Raw genomic sequence first — 17,933 nt, 5'->3', positions numbered from 1 at the left:
AGTAAATGGCTTAGCATTTGGTCTCTGGCTTCTTCTTTAGCTTTATTTCCTGTTTCTTTTCTATTTGTATTTTCCCCTTTATTTACAGCATTTCTTTTTTACTTCCCCAATCCTGTGTATGACCTATTTTATCTTTAATTCTCCCTGAGTCACTTGAGAAATACTATTCATACATCAGTAGTGGAAGAGCTCTCTTCCTGTTCACATTATCCTTTCCATGTAGTTTTATTATCCTTTCACACTGCTGTGAGAATTAGCTACTGTTTTCCACACACAGCCATGAGTATTTGGCCTCACACACTGCCTGCTCCACAAATAGCTCAATGTTACTCATGTGATTGTTTGCTCAGTCCATTTAACAATGTACTTTCTATACCACATTTAATGCATTTTGCCATACTTGGTAAAAATTAGGCTCATTTTAATGTATGTATATATCTAAGCAGTTTCTTTTTTTTTTCTTTTTCTAACAGTTATTACATTAATTTTTATAAAGATATTAAATAAATTATAATAGAAAATACAGTATTTTATTAGTTTATATTTAGAAAGTAGAACTTTCATTTTATTCCAGTATTTTCTTCAGAGGTAGGCTTTATTTTAATTTCAATGAGTTCTTCTACTGGAGCCTGAACACTTTCAGTCAAATCAAATGTGAAAAGAGCTGAATGGAGGACCTTGAGATGCATTTCAGGAGGCATATTAGGGATCTCTTCTACAGTTACAGAACAGTGATCTTTAGACTGTTGGACTGCTTGGCTATTTTCTTTGCTGTTTTTAATTTCTGCTTCATAATGTGCTTTTGACATATTTACTCCTGTATGGAGAAACTTTAAGAAATTATTTTCAATCTTTCTGAGTTCTGTCCATAATCCAGTTTGATTGTCATTTTCATTATCCTTGATAACCAAATACCTCAATAAATTTAATGAAGCCATAATCCTATCTGAGTTCTGCAATAAATCTGTTTCAGCACCCTCCGGGAAAAAGAGTACTAAATCTAAAAAAAAGGGAAATCAGCTGTGGTCCTGTAAACCATTTGTTGTTATGTGTTCTCTTTAAAGACACATCAATCTGATTTTTGATGTTTTGAATAATAAAGGCCTCCACACCTGAGTGATTACTTGTATTCAATAAGCACCTAAATAATGTGTATTTGCCTTGTGAATCCAACTTGTTAATATATAGCTGAAGCATAGCTAAACCCTTTTTCCTCAAAGTCTCATCATTACTTTGACGAAACCTTGAGGTACAGTAGGAAAACTCTTGATTTCTAAGTACTGATAAGGTAGACTGCTGTCTTCTAGTCTTAATAAACCATTCTCCAGCAGATCCAATCCTTTGGAGAAATAGACTCTTCTATTCTTTGCAAAAAGACTTCTATATGCCCCATATTTAACTGTAACAAATACAATGGGCTTAAAACCATTGAAGCTGATCCATGCTAATGCCCTGTATGAACACTATGCCAGAGAAGCCATAGAGTCTGCTAATTGTTTGTCTTCTTCTTCTTCTTCAAATTCTAGGTAATCCCAAATCCTCTTTTTCCTTCCATGATTAAAAATCATTTTGGGGATAGAGTACCCAATAGCTGATTAAAAAAACCTATTATTTCAGATGCAAAACACCTTAAAGAATCGTTTCCAGCTTCTTCAGACTGTTCAAGAAATTGTGCTGTCAGCAAAGGGCATTTCAAGCTTTTCAAACAAAATTTTAGTAATTCATCCTTTAACTTTTCATTGTCTTTTATTAGTGACTTTTCTTTGTCATCAATGACTTCTTCCACAAATGGTTGAGTAAATTCTATTAAGGCTTTGCAACACTGACAAAGGCCATAATCATCTGTTTGTATCTGCTCCTTTGAGTATGGAACAGGAAGTAGAGATAGCTGACTCCAAAGGGTAGACAGTGCTAACCCAACTGAATATGCCTTGTTAGGAAGTTTCTGATTCACTGTTTGCAATGGCTGAAGTAGAAGAAGTATAACCCGGGATATCTGTTTTCCAGAAGGCTCTTCAATCAGCTCAAGCAAACCCAACAATAATTCCTTTGGTTTACATAACTTTACCAAAAAATCAAGCATCAACAAATAATCTTTCCGTTTATCATCTTCTTTATCATTCTGTAAAAGGTATCGAACAACAGGACTAACAAGATTCCAGCCCATACCCTCAATGATGACCTTATTATTTTCATTTTGAATAACTTCTAACAGCTGGTCTACGTGTCCTTCTTCTATGCATCTTTGGCCTCGTTTCAATGCGACCAGACCTCGTCGTTTTCAGCCTCCAGCGCCTCCTCCTGCTCGCAGGGTTCCTATAGGCCGCTCCTCTAAGCAGTTTCTGAATAAGGATCCATAGCAGACATTTTTCCCAGATATAAATATCAGGAATGGTTGTGTATGTCCTACATATTGATTTGTTCATGAATTTATAAACAACTGTTTATAATACTCTGAATTGTAAAACTGATTGTATTTCCCTCTTTGATTTGCACTGAAGGAAATTCATGGTCCGATGTGTGCCTCCAATCCTTTCTACCTAACAACTCTAGGTCAGTCCCCATCATGTTCTTGCTCCATGATGGAGTCTCTGTTTAGTCGTCTTGTTACCCTCTCCTCCTTTTTAATTTGTTAGCAGGTATATGTACTTGGTGAAGAGAAAGAAACAGAGAAAAAGAAAGTGAAAGAACAACCCCCCCCCCCAGGAAATGGTTATGCCACAATCCCTTCTACACTCTCTTTTTAGGATTTTGGGAATATACACATGCACCCGGTGTGTATATTCAAGCTGCTGGGTCTGGGACCCAACTGCACAGTTAGCCTTTGGGATACAGTCACCTTAACCACCATGCCGCTGATTGATTCATTGCTCCTTTCCAGCATCTACTGAGAGCTTTCAGAAATCCAATAATGCCTTCACTGCTTGTAGTCTCTTTCATTAGCCTTCCTTTTCAACAGGCTGAAGTCTTTACCAGGGCTTAAAAGCCCTAGTTTACCTGCCCAGCCGGCACTTAGCCCTGTCTCTTAGAGCATCTCTGCATTCGTCTGCTATTGCCTTTTCCCAACATGTACTGCACTAGGCTATTTGCTCTTGGAGAGCAGGAGCCATAACTCATAGTACTACTCCCAGGAACTAGCATGAAGCCAATAACATGGCAGTCAGGTTGGAAAATTAAGGATGCTTAGCTGAACTCAAATATCAGAAAAACAATGAGCAATATTTTAGTATAAGTAGGTACCAGGTATTACATGAAACATATTTATATTAAAACTGTACTCATTGTTTTCTTGAAATTCAATCTTAATTGGGTGCTCTGTATTTTTGTTTGTTAAATGCTGGTATCTACCAGTTTGGTGTCCAAGAAATGCTTTATAAAAAAGAAAATGCTTATGAAAAACAGAATTCTGGTGAAGGGCAAACCTCAAAAATCTAAAATTATCATTAATTTAGTTTTCATTAAAAAACTGGTTGTGAACTGGTTATTAGGCTGCTTATTTATTATTTTCAAAGAGACAAGCAGAAATATTGTACATTGCATAGATATTGCTGTAGGCGTCAGTCTTTTAAAAATGTGATCTCTCGATACAAGTAGTCGCTACATTTTTAAAGTATAGTTTGAAACTGCTTACACACATAAAGGACAGAAGTTTTCAATTTTGTCCCAATTATATATTACAACTCTGTTCACTTTGTAACTTTAATCGGGTGGTAGAAAAGTTGCTCTTATATAGAAAACCCCACTTTCTGAAGCAGGTTCTAGGAATGATTAAGCTCCTGCATGCTAGAGAATAGACTGTGTTCTAAGGATTAAAGGCGATGCCATTGCTGTATGGCTTCTGACCCCTGTGATAAATTTGTCCTATCTTCTGGAGTCTGGAATCAAATAATCGATGCCCTTAAGAGAGGATATAGCCATAAAATAAGGGCAAGGATTTCAGGCAAGAAGTAATGTGAATTTAGTCTACTCAATGGGACAGGAACTTTATCATCCCCTTCAGTAAGTTAATGGAGATGTAAATGTCAGTTTCCCAGCAAAAATGTGTTGGTGTCACTCTGGATTGTAAAAAAAAAGAAGTCCATTGATCATTGCTCTGCTAGGTTTATGAGTTTCAGTGTAATACAAAATGAAAACTTTGATCTTAGGTATTAGGTATCTTAGCTTAGTCACTAGTTAAATATGTGTGGTGGCTTATATTTCCCAAATATTACTATAATAGAAACTGCAATTCGACATTTTCTTTTGTGATGTTAATTTGCCATATACCCAAGATAAGGTGGAGTCTGTATCTGTAGCTCCTGAATCTGGGCAGATCCTGGAACTGCTTTGACGCTAGAAATGGTGAAGCTATGCCAGGTTCAAGTATTGCCTTAACTAGCTCGACAACCCTAACTTCTATTTTATGGATGCCAGTGGATTGGAGATACTCCAAGATCACCATACTGTGAGAAGACCAAGTCATTTATACAGGCCATGAGCCATGAAACCCTATGCGGCATATGAGAGAGGTCAAGGAGACCAAGGTACAGACACGAAATGAAGAAAGGGACTTACTGAAAGGGACTCCTTCAGCCCCCAGGATCCAGCTGAAACAACATTCTCAGGGAAAAAACACCAAACCAAACTCTTCTGGATTTCCTGACCCCAAAATAAAACAAAACTATTTTTTCAAGTCACCTGCTTAGGGTTAGTTTTTTACATGGTAATATTACAGATTATGAAAACAACATGTAATCTTGGTAATTTATTTACTTCTTCTGAATATCAACTCTGTTGTCACTAACAACATTATTGTTATATTAAGTCTTAAAAGAAAAAAATTATTATGTAGAGTACTATTTGTAGATGTACATTTGTGGTTATAAGTTGCTGGGGTTTTGAATTTTGAGTTTAAGTTCTTATTGTATCAATCAATCATCAATTGTGTGATATTGGCAATCACATAATTTCTCTAGGACTCAATATACTCGGAAAAATGAGGAGACTATAGTGTCTATTTACTGGATTGTGATGAAAATTTAATGAGAAAATATATAAATATGTATATATGTGTATATATACATATATATATATAAGACATACTTAACACAGTTCTCAATACATTAGTGATTCTTTTTGTAGTCGGAGACATAATTTGTGAAATAATTCTATCAAATTTCAAACACTATAAGTCAAAAGCCACTTGTCAAAATAATAGCTGAATTTATATTGAATCATTTTATGTTTTTCTGTGATCTATTTTTAAAAATACATTTTAGATAGAATTGTAAATTATGAATGCATATCTTGATACCTAAAATGTTAGCACTCAATATTTAAATATTCCTTATATTTGTAGATCACTGTACACATTTTTAAGATATTCTCACTTTTATTACTCAGTTTGACCTCACGACTGCCAGTGGAATGTCAGGGAAGTGTGCTCGCACAATTTACAAATGACAAAACTATAATGTCGGTAAGAACCTGTGACTTAAAAATAGGGGAGGTAGATTAAAACACGTGTTCTCATTCTGTTTTCTTCATTTTTGCTCATTACAAGGTAACAAAAACTTTATTTTCTACTAATGAAATTTCTACCTATTCTGGGTCAATTTGAAATGCTATTTTGTTATTACATTCTCCTCAATGTCCCCAATTAAAAAGAGTTTAACTTCCCCATCCTGAACTCCTGCACTTTTCTGGTTATGTATTCTTACACACCCACGACATTTGGCATTGTGTGGTAGAATACATGTGTAACTCTGTGTTAACAAATACCTGGGAGAAGTGCCACAGAGAGTGGAGTCAGACACCTCTCCCTTCCAAGCTGTGCACTGTAGGAACACAGGAGTTATGTCTGTTTCTTTCCAGACACTCACCTGGCACCAACACAGTGCAGGTACCCAATGGATATGCACAGGAAGATTAAAAGAAGGTGTGAATGTGCAGCAGAGCATAAGACTTCCATTCTAAGCTTAGAAATACAAAAGTGAGTTCTAAGAAAGAGGTAGTCAGGGAGTCTGTACATAAAAATCTTGAACATCTCTGAAGTATGAGCCAATGGTCAAGGTTAAGGAATAAAAGCCAGCCCAGATTGATACTAAACCAGCTAGAGGCTTTGTGAGCGTGGGCAGTTCTGTGACCTGTCAAGTACAAAAACTGCTAGACCTAGGAATCAGAAAAAGGTTTTGAGGAGTATGAACATGATGCCCAACCTGGTGTGGGAAGAAAAATATCTAGAACTAGTACCATCCTGGGGATTTAGTTCAGAGGCTAGATGGATCTTGACATAGAAAACCTACTTCCACAGGAGTCCTCCCATAGGCCAACATTGTAATCTTGTGCTCATTACCTAGTTTATGACTGAGGATGGAGAGTACCTAAATTCTCTAGTTTTAGTAATGTCTTCCTTTGATTACACTCTCAATGATTGAATGAATAAGTGAATTATGGAAAATATTTTGGGACATTAATTATTTTTACTATAGGAACCTTGACAAAATTAATTGAAGGGTGGGTGTTATGAATCTTGACCAGTAGGAAGAGTTTTTAGGCTGTACAACTGCAATGTTAGCTACAGTGACTTAATAGCTACCTACTTCTTAAAAGAAGAGTGAAAACAAACCTCTGGTGGAGAAATAAGAAGTACCATATGAAAATTCATGATGAATTTTAAATGTCCCTAATTCAGACAAAAATTATACATATGGAATTGAAACTAAATAAATAACTTTATAATATAGATGCTAATGGCTGCATTTTAATTATAACAAAAGGAATAGAATAATGTAAACATGCAAAAATACCAATTTGTTACATATATTGTGGTATATGTAAATGACTAAATATGATGCAGCCAAAAATATGATGTTATTAAATATATTTGACTGAGAGATGATAATCACTTATTGTAGAATGACTAAAGGGTTATTATATTATTTTCAAATAAACTGAAAATGTCTCAGAAATCTATTATAAAATGCAATCAGTTATCTCTGATCACAGTTTTATACATAGATTTTATTCTTTCTTTTTCAGTCTGTATCTTCTAATTTTTCTACATTGAACACATAATTCTTATGTAATAAAAAATGGTCAAAGTTAAAAACAAAACAAAGTGTACTTGGATTCTGCTTATATTGCAGGATTCAAGATAAGATATGCTTTTGTTCCCAGAATTATGAGAGCAAAGCAACATTAAAAATTAACCTTTAAAAACAATGTAGAAGCACAAACCAATTTGGGCATTTGCTGTAATGCAGCACTTATTTGCATGACAATGGGCTTGAATTACAAATAAAATTTTATTTAATGAGTATGACTCTTCTGTATCCATTCACTTCATGGTATTATAAAAGAATTTTATCGGAAACAAATGCATGGTTTAGAGGGAACTGATATAAAAAGGAATGTAAGTACTTAAAAAAACAAAAAACCACATTCTTTCTCAGAGTTCAGGAATGTTATCAGTTAAATTGGGTGAAGGGACTGGAATTGACATTGTCAGACAGAATTGTGAGCTTAATATTTTGTAAACATTGCCTAATGTGATTCATATAATAACTTTATGAGGTAGTTTTTCTTACTTTGCTAATGAAGAGGACAAAGCTCAGAGAGATTGGTTGATTAGAGAAAAGTCACATAGACAGTGAATAGCAAAACCAGCAAGCAGACCTAATACCAAGTTTTGCTAAGCCTCTATGTGTAGCTGATTCTCTACTAAATATACTACCATAATGTTATATTCCACAACAAGAGATGAAATTCATCTACTGAAAATTCATCCTCTAGGCCCCAGTCTCAAGCGGTAGGGTGTCTCTTATATCCTTCTTTCTGTCTCTGTCTTCTCATATTTTGGTAATTTTTCTCTTTAAAAATATTTTTTAAGATAAAGTATTCTCTTATCTTTCAGATCCTCCTTTATCTTGCTAATAATCCCCCTTTCCCCTTTCCCATTTAGGAGAGGCAAGGGGCAGGCCTTCAGAAGAAGACTCCTCCATTGCAGCTGAGAACTAGTGCTTTCATGTGGTGCACTTGTGTGCTGTGCAGTTTTCATTTTTTGTTTTTTAAAATAAGTATTTTTTTTTCTTTTTTCTCTTGGTCTTTCTCTGTTTTCTTAACCTTTTTCTTTTACTCCATCACTTTGCTGCCCACCATCCAGACACTGAGTGTCTAGACAGGTCTAAATGAAACACAGCCAAGCATCTAAATACTATTAGGTTCAACATATTCTTTAATTCCCACTGAATCTGGGGCTCAAAGGGAGAAAAATAGAATGGCAAAGAGTTCACAGATCACCTCCTTCTGCACACATCTGATCATTCAGATTGAATTTCTAGAAATTAGAGGAAACGAATAACCATCAGATGACTAGAAGTCACCACAGAAGCACAAGAAATATGAGAAGCCAAGATAATACCTCTCCTCCAAACAAAATGAATAACTACTCTTCATCCACAGACATTACAATGGAACTCACAGAAATATCTGATAAAGAATTTAGAGTATTCATAGTGAAAAAGCTAACAGAGATGGAAGAGAAGAGAGACAATGAACTCTAGAAGAAAAGAGTCGATGAGTTTCAGGAAGTGAGGAAGTTCTAGCGAGAGCTGAAAGATGAAATACAATGGAACTGTTAGAGATGAAGGTTATAAAACAGGAAGTCAAAACCTCCCTTGAAAGTATTAAAAGCAGACTAGATCATATAGAAAATCGAATCTCAGATGTAGAAGACAGAATTGCTGGACTAGTAAATCCACCATGAAGACTGAGAAAATAACCCCAAAAATGAGAATAATATATGAAAAATATTAGATACCACTAAACAACTAAACATCCAGATAAGTGGTATCCCAAAAGAGACTAATAAGGGCATTGTTAACCTAGTCCATAAAATCCTGGAAGAAAACTTTCTGAACCTAAAGAGGCATTCAAAGATTCAGATCCAAGAAATACAAAGGACCCCAAATAGGATCAACCCAAGAAGATCTTCTCCAAGACACATTATAGCCAGATTGACCAAAACCATAGACAAAGACAGGATACTAAGATTGGCAAGAGAGAAATGTCAAGTTACCTACAAAGGATGTCCCATCAGGCTAACAGCTGACCTCTTTGCATATCTTGATACCTAAAATGTTAGCACTCAATATTTAAATATTCCTTATATTTGTAGATCACTGTACACATTTTTAAGATATTCTCACTTTTATTACTCAGTTTGACCTCACGACTGCCAGTGGAATGTCAGGGAAGTGTGCTCGCACAATTTACAAATGACAAAACTATAATGTCGGTAAGAACCTGTGACTTAAAAATAGGGGAGGTAGATTAAAACACGTGTTCTCATTCTGTTTTCTTCATTTTTGCTCATTACAAGGTAACAAAAACTTTATTTTCTACTAATGAAATTTCTACCTATTCTGGGTCAATTTGAAATGCTATTTTGTTATTACATTCTCCTCAATGTCCCCAATTAAAAAGAGTTTAACTTCCCCATCCTGAACTCCTGCACTTTTCTGGTTATGTATTCTTACACACCCACGACATTTGGCATTGTGTGGTAGAATACATGTGTAACTCTGTGTTAACAAATACCTGGGAGAAGTGCCACAGAGAGTGGAGTCAGACACCTCTCCCTTCCAAGCTGTGCACTGTAGGAACACAGGAGTTATGTCTGTTTCTTTCCAGACACTCACCTGGCACCAACACAGTGCAGGTACCCAATGGATATGCACAGGAAGATTAAAAGAAGGTGTGAATGTGCAGCAGAGCATAAGACTTCCATTCTAAGCTTAGAAATACAAAAGTGAGTTCTAAGAAAGAGGTAGTCAGGGAGTCTGTACATAAAAATCTTGAACATCTCTGAAGTATGAGCCAATGGTCAAGGTTAAGGAATAAAAGCCAGCCCAGATTGATACTAAACCAGCTAGAGGCTTTGTGAGCGTGGGCAGTTCTGTGACCTGTCAAGTACAAAAACTGCTAGACCTAGGAATCAGAAAAAGGTTTTGAGGAGTATGAACATGATGCCCAACCTGGTGTGGGAAGAAAAATATCTAGAACTAGTACCATCCTGGGGATTTAGTTCAGAGGCTAGATGGATCTTGACATAGAAAACCTACTTCCACAGGAGTCCTCCCATAGGCCAACATTGTAATCTTGTGCTCATTACCTAGTTTATGACTGAGGATGGAGAGTACCTAAATTCTCTAGTTTTAGTAATGTCTTCCTTTGATTACACTCTCAATGATTGAATGAATAAGTGAATTATGGAAAATATTTTGGGACATTAATTATTTTTACTATAGGAACCTTGACAAAATTAATTGAAGGGTGGGTGTTATGAATCTTGACCAGTAGGAAGAGTTTTTAGGCTGTACAACTGCAATGTTAGCTACAGTGACTTAATAGCTACCTACTTCTTAAAAGAAGAGTGAAAACAAACCTCTGGTGGAGAAATAAGAAGTACCATATGAAAATTCATGATGAATTTTAAATGTCCCTAATTCAGACAAAAATTATACATATGGAATTGAAACTAAATAAATAACTTTATAATATAGATGCTAATGGCTGCATTTTAATTATAACAAAAGGAATAGAATAATGTAAACATGCAAAAATACCAATTTGTTACATATATTGTGGTATATGTAAATGACTAAATATGATGCAGCCAAAAATATGATGTTATTAAATATATTTGACTGAGAGATGATAATCACTTATTGTAGAATGACTAAAGGGTTATTATATTATTTTCAAATAAACTGAAAATGTCTCAGAAATCTATTATAAAATGCAATCAGTTATCTCTGATCACAGTTTTATACATAGATTTTATTCTTTCTTTTTCAGTCTGTATCTTCTAATTTTTCTACATTGAACACATAATTCTTATGTAATAAAAAATGGTCAAAGTTAAAAACAAAACAAAGTGTACTTGGATTCTGCTTATATTGCAGGATTCAAGATAAGATATGCTTTTGTTCCCAGAATTATGAGAGCAAAGCAACATTAAAAATTAACCTTTAAAAACAATGTAGAAGCACAAACCAATTTGGGCATTTGCTGTAATGCAGCACTTATTTGCATGACAATGGGCTTGAATTACAAATAAAATTTTATTTAATGAGTATGACTCTTCTGTATCCATTCACTTCATGGTATTATAAAAGAATTTTATCGGAAACAAATGCATGGTTTAGAGGGAACTGATATAAAAAGGAATGTAAGTACTTAAAAAAACAAAAAACCACATTCTTTCTCAGAGTTCAGGAATGTTATCAGTTAAATTGGGTGAAGGGACTGGAATTGACATTGTCAGACAGAATTGTGAGCTTAATATTTTGTAAACATTGCCTAATGTGATTCATATAATAACTTTATGAGGTAGTTTTTCTTACTTTGCTAATGAAGAGGACAAAGCTCAGAGAGATTGGTTGATTAGAGAAAAGTCACATAGACAGTGAATAGCAAAACCAGCAAGCAGACCTAATACCAAGTTTTGCTAAGCCTCTATGTGTAGCTGATTCTCTACTAAATATACTACCATAATGTTATATTCCACAACAAGAGATGAAATTCATCTACTGAAAATTCATCCTCTAGGCCCCAGTCTCAAGCGGTAGGGTGTCTCTTATATCCTTCTTTCTGTCTCTGTCTTCTCATATTTTGGTAATTTTTCTCTTTAAAAATATTTTTTAAGATAAAGTATTCTCTTATCTTTCAGATCCTCCTTTATCTTGCTAATAATCCCCCTTTCCCCTTTCCCATTTAGGAGAGGCAAGGGGCAGGCCTTCAGAAGAAGACTCCTCCATTGCAGCTGAGAACTAGTGCTTTCATGTGGTGCACTTGTGTGCTGTGCAGTTTTCATTTTTTGTTTTTTAAAATAAGTATTTTTTTTTCTTTTTTCTCTTGGTCTTTCTCTGTTTTCTTAACCTTTTTCTTTTACTCCATCACTTTGCTGCCCACCATCCAGACACTGAGTGTCTAGACAGGTCTAAATGAAACACAGCCAAGCATCTAAATACTATTAGGTTCAACATATTCTTTAATTCCCACTGAATCTGGGGCTCAAAGGGAGAAAAATAGAATGGCAAAGAGTTCACAGATCACCTCCTTCTGCACACATCTGATCATTCAGATTGAATTTCTAGAAATTAGAGGAAACGAATAACCATCAGATGACTAGAAGTCACCACAGAAGCACAAGAAATATGAGAAGCCAAGATAATACCTCTCCTCCAAACAAAATGAATAACTACTCTTCATCCACAGACATTACAATGGAACTCACAGAAATATCTGATAAAGAATTTAGAGTATTCATAGTGAAAAAGCTAACAGAGATGGAAGAGAAGAGAGACAATGAACTCTAGAAGAAAAGAGTCGATGAGTTTCAGGAAGTGAGGAAGTTCTAGCGAGAGCTGAAAGATGAAATACAATGGAACTGTTAGAGATGAAGGTTATAAAACAGGAAGTCAAAACCTCCCTTGAAAGTATTAAAAGCAGACTAGATCATATAGAAAATCGAATCTCAGATGTAGAAGACAGAATTGCTGGACTAGTAAATCCACCATGAAGACTGAGAAAATAACCCCAAAAATGAGAATAATATATGAAAAATATTAGATACCACTAAACAACTAAACATCCAGATAAGTGGTATCCCAAAAGAGACTAATAAGGGCATTGTTAACCTAGTCCATAAAATCCTGGAAGAAAACTTTCTGAACCTAAAGAGGCATTCAAAGATTCAGATCCAAGAAATACAAAGGACCCCAAATAGGATCAACCCAAGAAGATCTTCTCCAAGACACATTATAGCCAGATTGACCAAAACCATAGACAAAGACAGGATACTAAGATTGGCAAGAGAGAAATGTCAAGTTACCTACAAAGGATGTCCCATCAGGCTAACAGCTGACCTCTTATCGGAAACAATGCAAGGAAGGAAAGAATGGGAAAATATACTGAAAGTCTTGAGTGAAAAACAAATTTCAACCATGAATACTATATTCAGCAAGATTACCCTTCATATGGGAAGAGAAGATGAGAACATTCTCAGATAAATGAAACCTGAAAACTTATTGACACCAGACCTGTTCTCTAAGAAGTTCTGAAGGGAGTGTTATACCAGGAAAACTAAAATCAGACACACAGAAATAAGAGTTCAAAAACAACTAAGAAAATGGCCAGCTTAATGTAGGGACAAGCCCAGAGTTGAACATTATCTTCCAGAATTTAAACAGGAAGATTAGACCACAACAAAAAAATAGATTAAGTACATGAGTCTAAAATGGTGAAATAGAATTTTATGACTTTTGAATTAAACATTATTGAACCTCCTCTATGCTTTGTTTTCCAGAGTTAAGGATTTTCGCCTTCTCTTGAGTTGTGGACAGGTCCCTGTACCTACTATTTGAACAGAATCCTAACCTGTTTCCTGACTTTAAGTCCTAAGCAAAGGTCTCTTAACATGTTTTGATTTTGATTTATTAAAGCTAAAACTGCCTTTCTTGAAATTAAAAAAATACATGTGAAAAATACCTATTTAATGGTCAAAATAAGCTATGTAGCCTCAGCTAGGTGCTATTTTATAGTATATTCATTCTACTTACAGAGCTTCGTGCCTAAAGTCAACATGTGTTCACAGATATGTTTATATCAGCTGAACTTGCTATTGAAAGTATTTAAGATATTTTGTGAATCAACGAAATGTGAAGAAAAAAATAAAAAAGGAATGGAAAGCAACTGCAGATAACAGTGTGGAAGGAGGATGGAAAATTGCAGAAGGTGAGAATTAGGGGGAGAATGTGTATACAAGAAACAAGAAATGGGAAATTATTTGTTGATGATAATATGGATGATTAAGTCACTATACAGTGTATTCTGGATGGGAAATCACATTTTGTATGCTCTGATGTTCAGTGAAAAAATGTAAAATAAATACATTTTTAAAATTATATTTCATTAAACGTAGTCTTTATTCTTACTTTTCTCCTAGGTCACACTAATAATGATGTAACATTAGAAAGAGTAACATAATACCAGCAGGTGGTGTGGAGGTTAAGGTGACTGGATCCCACATGATTGTGCAATTTGAGTCCAGGACCTGGAGACTTGAAAATCATGCCAGGTGCAGGTGTGTGAGAATAGAGGATAGGGATTGCAGTGTGGCAATCCCCTCAGGCAGTGATTTCTCACCTTCTCTTTGTCTCTGTCAGGCGAGCACACACACCTTCCAGCAAAACTAAAAATAAAAGAAAAAAAGCATTTAGAACACAAGAAAGGCAACAGGACTCAGATTTTATTTCTATGTTTTTTGGCAAAATTATTTTTAATATGAAATAAAACCTCATGCAAATACATTACATTAACAAATAACTTTTTTTTTCTTCTTAACATACATGTTTCCTCTGAAATAACAAAAATGTTTGGTTTGGAAGCCAGCAGCTGGCTTAGAGGTTAAGGTGCCGGACTACCACGTGGCTGACCAGTTTGAGTCCCAGACCTGGCACTTGTGAACTCAAGCCAGGTGTGTGTGTGTGTGTGTGTGTGTGTGTGTGTGTGTGTGTGTGCGCGCGCGCATGCCCCAAATCACAGGAGGAGAATGGAGGAGAAGGGATTCTGGCATGACCATACCCCTGGGGAGGGGGTGATTTTTCACTTCCCCTCGCATTGTCTCTCTCTCCTCTCTCTCGTGAGTGCACACATCCTGTGACAAAAGAAAAAAACAAACAAACTAAAAACAAAACAAAACAAAAAAGAATAAAAAGTTTGACTTGATTGCAACATATCTTAGAAAAACTGTCTTATTTTATATTAAAAAAACTAAAATGAAATAAGTATATGTTGCTGTATGGTATATACGTATGAGAATTAAAAGCTCATTCTCTTCTGGGGGTCAGCAGATGACACAGTGGTTATGTCACTGGATTCCCAAATGGCTGACCAAAGTTTGAATCCCAGACCTGGTGACTTCAAAGTCATACCAGGTGCATGTACTGGATGCCCAAGATCCTGAAAGGAGAATGGAGAAGAGCGGATGGCAGCATGGCCATCCCCTCTGAGGTGGGGTGACCTGCGGAGCGGGGAGGTGATTTCTCACTGTCCCTCTCACTGTCATTGTCTCTCTTTCTCTCTCTCCAGCATATACACACACCCTAAGGGAAAATCCTTTAAACAAATGAACATAAAAAAAATCTTCTGGGCCAGCCAGGTGGCATGGTGACTAAGATGGCTGGTTCTCACATGGCTGACTGTCGCAGTTCAAGTCCTGGACCAGACAGTTTAAAAAACATGCCAGGCACATGTGTGGCATACCCAAAATTCTGAGGTGAATGAAGGAGAAGGACTTGCAGTATGGCACTCTGCAGGGGGTGATTTCTCACTTTTCCTCTCTTTTTTTCAGTCTCTCTTTGGAGAGCAAATGCAGCCTATAGCAAAAATTGAAAAGAAAAAATAAAAAACTAACCAAACAGAGAAAACCCACATCTCCTAAATTACATTTGACATCTCTGGTCAGTGGGAGATAATAGCATCTAGGAAATAAACTGGGGATAAATTCAACATGACTCTGATATTTGTAGACTGTGAACTTTAGCATTGATAGGTGGGATTTTTCTCTGCCCCAGAGCTGCAGCTCCAACACAGAAAGGAGGAGCCACTGCACCAAGGATTCAGTGGCAAGGAATCCATAGTCCTGTGCTTCTACCACATGCTCCGATTACTTCACCACGTATCTTAGAGAGCTTTTTTTTGGGAGCTGTTTCACTCATGCTGACAAATAAAAGCAAAACAAAACAAAAAAACAACTAATGTTAAGTGTGGAGACTAAGGACTAAATGGCCTGGATTCAAATTCCTGGGTTTCATCACTTAGCCTGGAACTTTGGACAAATTGCTGAACCTCTCCATTCTTCAGTTTCCTTGCATGTAAGTTAGGGATGATAACTATATCTTTTCATAGGAGTTTTACAGTAATTAAACAATTTAATGTATAAACAAAGCAAAGAGAGTTATGTCTGGTACCTATGAAAGGCTTAACAAGATTATTTATTGTTATTATTATTACTATATACCCCTATGTATGAAAGTACCATAATTTATTAAGTCAGTTCCGCTTTGATAGATATTTAGGTTATTTCTAATCTTAAAACATACAATGTTCAGTGAAGACATATGAAGTCTCTTCGGATAAGTATCGCAGGATGCTAGAATGACATGCACAGATAAAAATAGAGAATGAGAAGCAAAATACTAATAATCGATATTTGTATAGCACTTCATGTTTTGAAATAATCTTGATCTGCATTAATCTCATTTGAAACTTAGAAAGGCACAGGAACTATTTCTACTTCCATCCATCTTTACCATCATTGCCACCCTTCCAAAGTTCTCTCAGGGATCCCTGGCATAACGATATGGCATGTAGCATGTAAAAAAAAAAAAAAAGAAAAAAAAAAGAAAAAAGATGTATTAAATGAATAAACAAATACACAAAGATTAAATAATATAAATAAATGAGGAAACAGAGAGAGGAAAGTGGTTAACTAACTATTAAGGTCTTCTGTTAAGAAGTGTTGAAACCAGATTTCAAGACTGCATCTTATGCCACCACCTGGTGCTCTTCCAACAATACTTCACTGCCTCTGTTAATAACCAGTGGTTAGAGCAACTAACACATAAAAGTCAACAGAGGGGTAAGTAAACCTTCCATCTCTCCTAGTTATTCTTGAGACCAATAGGATAATAATATCCATTTCCTTTAAAAGACACTTTTCCGGGAAACAGCAGTTGGCGTAATGGTTCACGTCCTGGACCTGGTGGCTTAAAACTCACGCCAGGTGCATGTGCATGCATGCCCAAGTTCCCGAGAGGAGAATGGAGAAGGGACTGTGGCGTGACCATCCCCCCTGGGGGGTGATTTCTCACTTTCTGTGTCTATGTCTCTGTCTGTCTGGCGAGTGCATGCACCCTATAGTGAAAACCTCTCCAAAAAAAACCCAAACAACCCCCCAAAAAAAGACACTTTTCCATGAATAAGTCTATATCTGTGTGTGTATTTCAAGGACAGCTCTTGTAATTTAGAAAGCTGCTTTACATTCACATAACTTGATTATGGGTTTTTTTTTCAGTCTTTAGGAGAGAAATTCTAATGTGGAGGGGAGGACAGATAATGAACAGATACTTTTATAATTAAGATAGGAAACATGGTTATCAAAGTAATTTCTGAACAGGTGGATTTGCAGAGCTTGTTAATTCATTTTTAAAAAGCTCTCAGAACTCAAGGACAAGCAATTGTGTCTTCTGAAATTTAATGAGAATACTGTCAGAGAAACCTGTGGAAGAATCAGAACAGGAGTGATAGCATAGCCTGGATCACTATGGTAGGACCATAGTATTGCTAATTATTTACTTCCAAACCCCCAGGCTTAAATGGGATTACTCACACCTGTTACCACCTGACCTCCTGAAGCTTTGCGCCCATATGAAAACAGGGGTGCTGAATGAAGTGGAAATTCTCTATGGTTTATCCACTCCAGTGAAATCTGTTAAGTGCTTCCCTCAAAAGATTTCCTTGATATGAACTGATTTCATACTCATTTCTCAAAGTGTGACTGATGGGAAACCTGTATCAGAGTCACCTGGAGTAATTCTTTAAAAGGCAAAACCTTGGGACCAGCAGATGGTGTAATGGCTTTGTAGCTGAACTCCCATGTAGTTCGAGTCCCAGAGTCCCAGACGAAGAGGCTTAAACTCATGCCAGGAATGTGTGCATGCATGCCCAAGATCCTGAGAAAAGAACAGAGGAGAAGGAATTGCAGCATGGCCATCCACCCCTGCCCCCAGGGGGTGATTTCTCGCTTTCTGTCTCTCCTTCCCTCTGGGAGTGCACAAGCTGTACAACAAAAATGTCTTTAAATTAAAAAAAAAAAAAAAAAAAAA

At 36.1% G+C, this 17,933-nt stretch overlaps 1 pseudogene; it reads right to left on the bottom strand.

Annotated features, from left to right (window-relative positions):
* Positions 1 to 560: 560 nt before the first annotated feature.
* Positions 561 to 17,933, bottom strand: part of LOC102500378 (glomulin pseudogene) — a 22,295-nt pseudogene continuing 4,922 nt past the window's right edge.

This window comes from Tupaia chinensis, unplaced genomic scaffold (assembly GCF_000334495.1).
Source record: "Tupaia chinensis unplaced genomic scaffold, TupChi_1.0 Scaffold138568_1, whole genome shotgun sequence".
NCBI classification, from domain to species: domain Eukaryota; kingdom Metazoa; phylum Chordata; class Mammalia; order Scandentia; family Tupaiidae; genus Tupaia; species Tupaia belangeri.
This window is presented reverse-complemented; position numbering and strand designations above follow the sequence as displayed.